Source organism: Pollachius pollachius (genome assembly GCF_949987615.1).
Source record: "Pollachius pollachius genome assembly, chromosome: 20".
NCBI lineage: Eukaryota > Metazoa > Chordata > Actinopteri > Gadiformes > Gadidae > Pollachius > Pollachius pollachius.
Window position 1 is genome coordinate 8044157 of NC_136953.1, and position 6359 is coordinate 8050515.

At 43.7% G+C, this 6359-nt stretch overlaps 1 long non-coding RNA gene across 1 annotated transcript; it reads left to right on the forward strand.

Annotated features, from left to right (window-relative positions):
* Positions 1-2802: 2802 nt before the first annotated feature.
* LOC307090997 lies at positions 2803-3511 on the forward strand. Its single transcript, XR_013812699.1, has 3 exons — positions 2803-2849; positions 2994-3137; positions 3315-3511. It is a non-coding gene; the product is annotated as an uncharacterized lncRNA (long non-coding RNA).
* Positions 3512-6359: the final 2848 nt, after the last annotated feature.

Below are 6359 nucleotides of genomic sequence, written 5' to 3' on the forward strand. Positions count from 1 at the left end.
ATACGATAAAATATCAATATAATATGTGCAACCTTTTATGCGTGGTTGTTCAAGACACATTGAAGGCATGATGCCACCATAGGTTTGCAGAGAACTATATACAATCTACACTTGAAAGGAGTGGGTGGTGGTGTGGGGTTGTGAGGGCCGCTGTAACCCAGTGTCCATCCTCACGGGAAGGGGGGGTGGGGGACAGAGAGTGAGAGACAGAGAGACAGAGACCGAGAGTGTTAGAAATTAGACGTGTTCGCACTGTAACGACTGCCAACTGCACTGTTTTTATCACAAACATGAAGCAAGCATCATGTCCCGAATAAATTTAATATCAGGCCTCGAATCACAACAAATAGAATGCAGGGAGACAGCAGGCAATGGGGAAACGAAATGATTTTCCAAAATCACATCCGAGGTACAGTCCAGAGATACAGCACCAAGTTACAGCAATTAATAATGCTCTATAAACAATTAGATAAGGCTACAAACATGTTCTGATGGCAAAAGTTTCTCACACACACACACACAAACACAAACAAAACGTGTTCGCACTGTAACGACTGCCAACTGCACTGTTTTTATCACAAACATTATGAAGCAAACATCATGTCCCGAATACAATCAATATCAGGGCAGCTTGGGCCTACCTTATTTGAAGAGAAGCTCACATCTCACAAGCTCACATTTCTGAGTCGCAACCAGGTTAATCACCATGTCATTGAAGTCCGGTGATTGGATGAGGTCCCGCTCAGCAGACAGCATCGCTAGGGCAATGGCACTTCGGAGAAATGTTTCGATCCTCTTCTGTGTCATCCAGCTGACAGGCAATATTTACTTTGCCCAACATTGAAAGCTTCAGTTTCCAATGTGAGTTGCACTGCATTCGTGTTTCTTTACTTTACAGGACACATAAAAAACACATTAAATCCGCAACCCCTTGTTGGGTCCAAGCTGTGTCTCCTCCGAACAGCACGCAAGGGAAACAGAAGAGAACGCTCCTCGCTAAGCTAGCCGTTAGCCAGTCTTTCCTTTCGAACCAAGAGGTGCAAAATGAACGATTTTGTCGCGTGTCCTTTTGTTTTATCTGAACATCGTTTGGCCGATGTGCCCCCAGTCTTTTTATTTATTTTTTTTCTTCTAAAGACATCAAGGAAAACGGATGAGTCAATAGATAGTCCACTTCGTTAGGTAAATTAGCGCTCGCCGTTGTGGTCAGGTTTTTTTTTCACTTTTTTCTCCCGCCTCTAACAGGGACCGTCACCAGTGAGAGTCACTGTCACTATTGGTCTGGGCCAGAGTGGTAGATATAACAGAGTGGCGACACTTCCATTGGACTCCGTTGTAGCGCCTACTTCCGGGGTATGGAGCCTCGAATAGTTCCAAACAACCATTTTACGGCGTAGGAGATCATTCATTTCCATTGCTGGCCGCCGAGTAACTTCTGAGGTAAATTGATTAAATAGCTACCTCTTTTGAATTATCAACTGTCTATATTGTATCAGAGGCCCTTTATGATGCATATACTGATATGTATTTGTATATGCACAGCGTAATTATATATATATATATTTGTCTTGGTAGACGACCGTTTGCCTGCTAGTTTGTTAGCTCAACTTCGCCATCTGTGAAGGTATCTCCAGGGGTAAATTGATTAAATAGCTACCTCTTTTGAAATTTCAGCTGTCTATATTGTATCAGGACTTTTATGAGGAATATACTGATATTTATTTGTATATGCACAGCGTAATTATATATATTTTTATCTTGGTAGACGACCGATTGCCTGCTGGTTTGTTAGCTCGACTTCGCCGTGTGATGGTATCTACACCAACAATTACAAAGTTCAGTAGTGAATCTAACTTTTAGTTAGTTAGTCATTTAGTTAGTTATTTATGTTGGATTGCTAGGATAATTTAGGTTGATTTAAGGACGGGTTTTATGATGCGATAGCTAGTAGAAATAACAGTGTGTTTGTTTAATTATATCGTGGAAAGGGTGATGTTCAGCACATGAAGCCCTACAGATGCCGCCGCTTCAACAATGCTGATTATGATGGGCAGTCAATTTAACCTGTATGGCTTTTTCGTTTTAACTTCTTGTTGACTGAATTGTTTCTCTTTCTTAGTGCCAAATTGATTCTTTCTTAGTGCCAAATTGATTATTTTTTGTTTTGTAAGAGCCCTCTGCTCTCCTTCTCATTATTTTTTCCTTTTTAGTTGCCTTATTAGGTGAAAAACTCATTATTCCACCAAAAAAAATCAAGTCATTGTGAGATTTTACATGTTTTATACACAGAAATTAGTGTGACTGCTGATGCTGTTGGTGGATGCTGTTGGTGGCTGCTGGTGGTGGCGGCTGACGACGTTTGCTGATGGTGGTGGCTGGTGCTGGCGTTGGCTGCTGGTAGATGCTGCTTGTTGTGACTGCTGGAATAAGAGGAGGCTGGGGGCTGCGGACGGTGGGCCAGGAATGGAGAGGCCAAATACATCCATGGCAATCAGTAAGCCGGTTGGCAGTGGCCTAGATGTTATGACCTCAGGTGAGGAAGTCTGCTTTGTTGAAATTGCCTTCTTAGTCTGACTCTTGCTTCCCCTAATAAGGTACCCCTTATTATGCTTGTTTACCTTCCTCTCAGCCCTGATGCAGTTTGACTGAATCCTTAACCTCAGCCCGATATATGTTGACAAGATTTTTTTTTTCAGCTCATGGCATGAGGGAAGGTTGCTGTCCAGACCCATGGCCTCTCTTTCCAGCTGTGCCACTACATTGGAGGACTGCATGAGGGAATCACTCGTCTGAGAAAGGAACAGCTGCTCCACGTTCTGCAGGAGAGTGAACACCTCATCGGATGGACGGTATAATGCTCCCCTTTTAAATTCTTTTAATTCAAGTAATACAGCTCTCTCACTTGCGGTGTTGGTGACTTTTTCCACCAGTGCACACTTGCATTCCTCACAGAGTGAGAAGCCGATAACCCTCTTCACTATGTATCCTGCCAGGTGGTAGAGGACACAGGACTCGGTCTTTGTCATGTCAGGTGGTGATGGGTCTACCAGCTGCTCCACTCTCACAACCTCAGAAGCACTGCAGCTGCTGTTCTGGGTGTCCAGGAAGTCCGCCAAGTGGTCTGATGCATCATCCAGGTAACTGCCAGTATGTGTTGTGGAGAGGAACTGCCCTACGGTGACAGCCCGTAGTGCATAGTGGAACTCCACAGGTGTCGGGACAGAGTTCCTCTGACGTATGCAAGAAAACGTATTTTCTAGGCAGTCCTGTGTGAACCGGCTTGTGAGAACAAATTTGTGCCCTTGTCTCAACAGATCTTGCTGGACCTCCAGAATTGTTGTTGTGGCCATCACCAGTCCAGTCTGGACTGGTTTCCAGCTGCCCTGGGGACCGATCTTCAGGCCCCGAAAAAGATGGATCGAGTCGCGGAGGAAGCTGATGGCCTTTTCATACTCTTCCATCTTGAAATGACTGAGGGCACAAACAACATTGCGGGATGACATGAGGTCAAACCAGTGGTCCATCTTCTCCAAAAAACATGACGTTGTAAGGTAGGACTGTGGTCTGCGCTCCTCCTCCACCATGTACCTCAGGGCTGCACTTGTTGACTTGCTGAATACGTGCATTGCTGAACTCACCTTCATCTTTTCGAAATGGCTAGGCTCCAGGACACCTCTGGACAGATTGGGTGCCAGCTTAAGTGCCATGCCCTCCTGGAAGGACACCAGATCCTTTAAGGGGGCAACAGAGACTTCACTCGATGCCAGCTGCTCCTTTTCCACCACATCCTGTGGTATGGTGATGATGTGACCACGGACAATGGCACTCTTCAAGTTCTTGACGAGATGAGGAACGTCAGGCATGAAATGGAGGCGCTGGCTTGGCTCAACAGGATGCTGGATCCATGGCTTGTCATAGGTCACCCCAAAGGACTTCCACATTGCTCTATTGGGGCTCCCCATGTCTGTGGTGATGTTCAGTACATGAAGCCCTACACATGCCGCTGCTTCAACAATGTTGATTATGATGGGCCGGTAAACTGCTCCATTGGTGGAATTGCCACTATAGTGGTAAGCCACAACTTGTTTCCACCGTGTTGTAACTCCAGCCAGCATAAACACCAGTGCATGTGTCGCTTGTCCTTTGTGCTCAGGCAGTGTGACATTGCCAAATAGCCTCCCCGTTCCCAAATGGAGCTCCAACGCCTGGAGTAATGGACATCTCATCTAAGGTGAGCACACACTCTCTCTCCATTTCCGTCATACCACCTGCCTTCAGCCTCAGCATCTCAAACACTTCGCCCAAAACCCCTGGCTCCAGTTTTACGTGCTGCATCCTCCTTTGCAGCGTCCGGATGTTTGGCAGCGGGATATGCATTCGCTGGAGGGTTTTGTAACCAGTGGTGCCAGCAGTAAATTTAACCTGTATGGCTTTTTTAATTGTCTCCTTTCCCCACCGTATTTGTCTATTTTCCTGTCCAAGGGCTCTAATTTGGTCGGAATTAAACACTTGTTTTAAATTCTTGTTGACTGAATTGTTTCTCTTTCTTAGTGCCAAATTGATTCTTTTTCGTTTTACAAGAGCCCTCTCTGCTCTCCTTCTCAATAATTTTTCCTTTTCTAGTTGCCTTATTAGGTCCTCCACAGTCACCCCATCAGTCCCTGGCAGTCTGGTCCCTGGAGCAGCAGTCCCTGGAGCAGCAGTCCCTGGAGCAGCTGGCCCTGGCAAAGTTATTACTTCACTGTTGACCCCTGACTGACTGGCCCTCGGCACACACATCCCTGGATCACCTGCCACTGAATCACCTGCCACTGGCAATGTGGCCTCTTGATTTCTCTCTCTGTCTCCTGTCATGTCCCTTTCAACGCTCTTGAAATCCACCTCAATTTCTCCCTCAATCTCTGTAAAAATTACAAGGTAATGTTGCTGTTATATGTATTTTGCCTATGCATTTGCAACTACTGTCATCTCCAATGTAAGAAAATGAATTGAAGCAAAACATTTCTGCAATGTGAATTAAATTATCTGCCACAATCAGAAACCAATAAAATGTATAAATGGATCTACCGGCAAATAGTGTCTTATCTACATTGTGTGCAAATCCTCAGAGAATCCCTGCCTTCTGGTTGTTTTTTAAACTGAATGTACAAATATGAATTAGGTAATCTCATTCGTTGTGTAGTCTATCCTTGAATTACATGAAATGGGGAATATTGTTAGCTGCATGGATCATACCGAAGTTTAATTTAGCGCAATATGTGTGGTCCTTTGCACTTGTATCCGGAGGCACCCTCACAGAAGGGGGTTTCCTCCTCTTCGGTTTAGGGCGATGGATGAAAATTGTTGGGACTGCATCGGGCCTCAACTTCAACATCCCAACTGCTTTTGTGGCTTTGAATTGGTCATTTTCAAAGTGTACCTGTAGGTAGGCTTGTAAGATCAGTTTCCATTGCACTTCAAATATCATTGGAAATTTGGAAAGTCATAATTCTCTACACTTACAATTATTATGCCCTTTGAAATGCTAGCAAGTGATCTGAAAATTACTTACGTTACATAGTTTGTGACTGTTGCTGACTGTCAGTAGGTTTTGACGGCTGACCATTGCCATCCATTTTTTCCTGCGCTCTTGGTCCTTGGGGAAGCCGTACATGTGGTAACCCTTCTCAGACCGATTGGAGCATCCAAATGCTGCACAGCCAACCATGGTATGACCATTTATCTATAAAATGTTAGTTGTAACCAATGAATCATGACACCATTGAAGATCACAGAGCGGGTAACAACTGTTCCTCAACCACTTATGCCCCGACTTTTGAGAATAGGTTAGTTCATGACCAAACGAGGATCCTCCCTCCTAAACCCATTTTGAATTTGCTCAGGGCTATTATAAGTATTGTAATGGCATAAAGTATAGTATATTTGCAACGTTATATGTTAATGGTTTGCCCTAAGTATATAGTGTCCATTGTTGAATCTGTTCACACAATCGCAATCACTTGTTCTTGTTGTCACACTAATTGTTTAATAAAAGAAATACAATTTCATTCATCCAAGCGTAATGAGTTGTTATTCTTTAATATATTTGATACTTTGTGTGGCTTATATCTTTAAATGATCATGGTAGAACATCTTGAATACTTTGATTTAAAAACAGATGTAAGGTAAAGGTTAAGGTTAGGCCAGTATGCTAACACGAACGTGAAGCTTTCCCCCCAAAACTTAAAAAAGTATCTAATAGCTTTCAGTTGTCCATCTACCACTCTAAAACAGACATTTACAAATATGCAATAATGCAATAATGCAGTAAAAAAATAATAACAGTCAGACAAATACTTGTATGTGTATTTTCATTCATA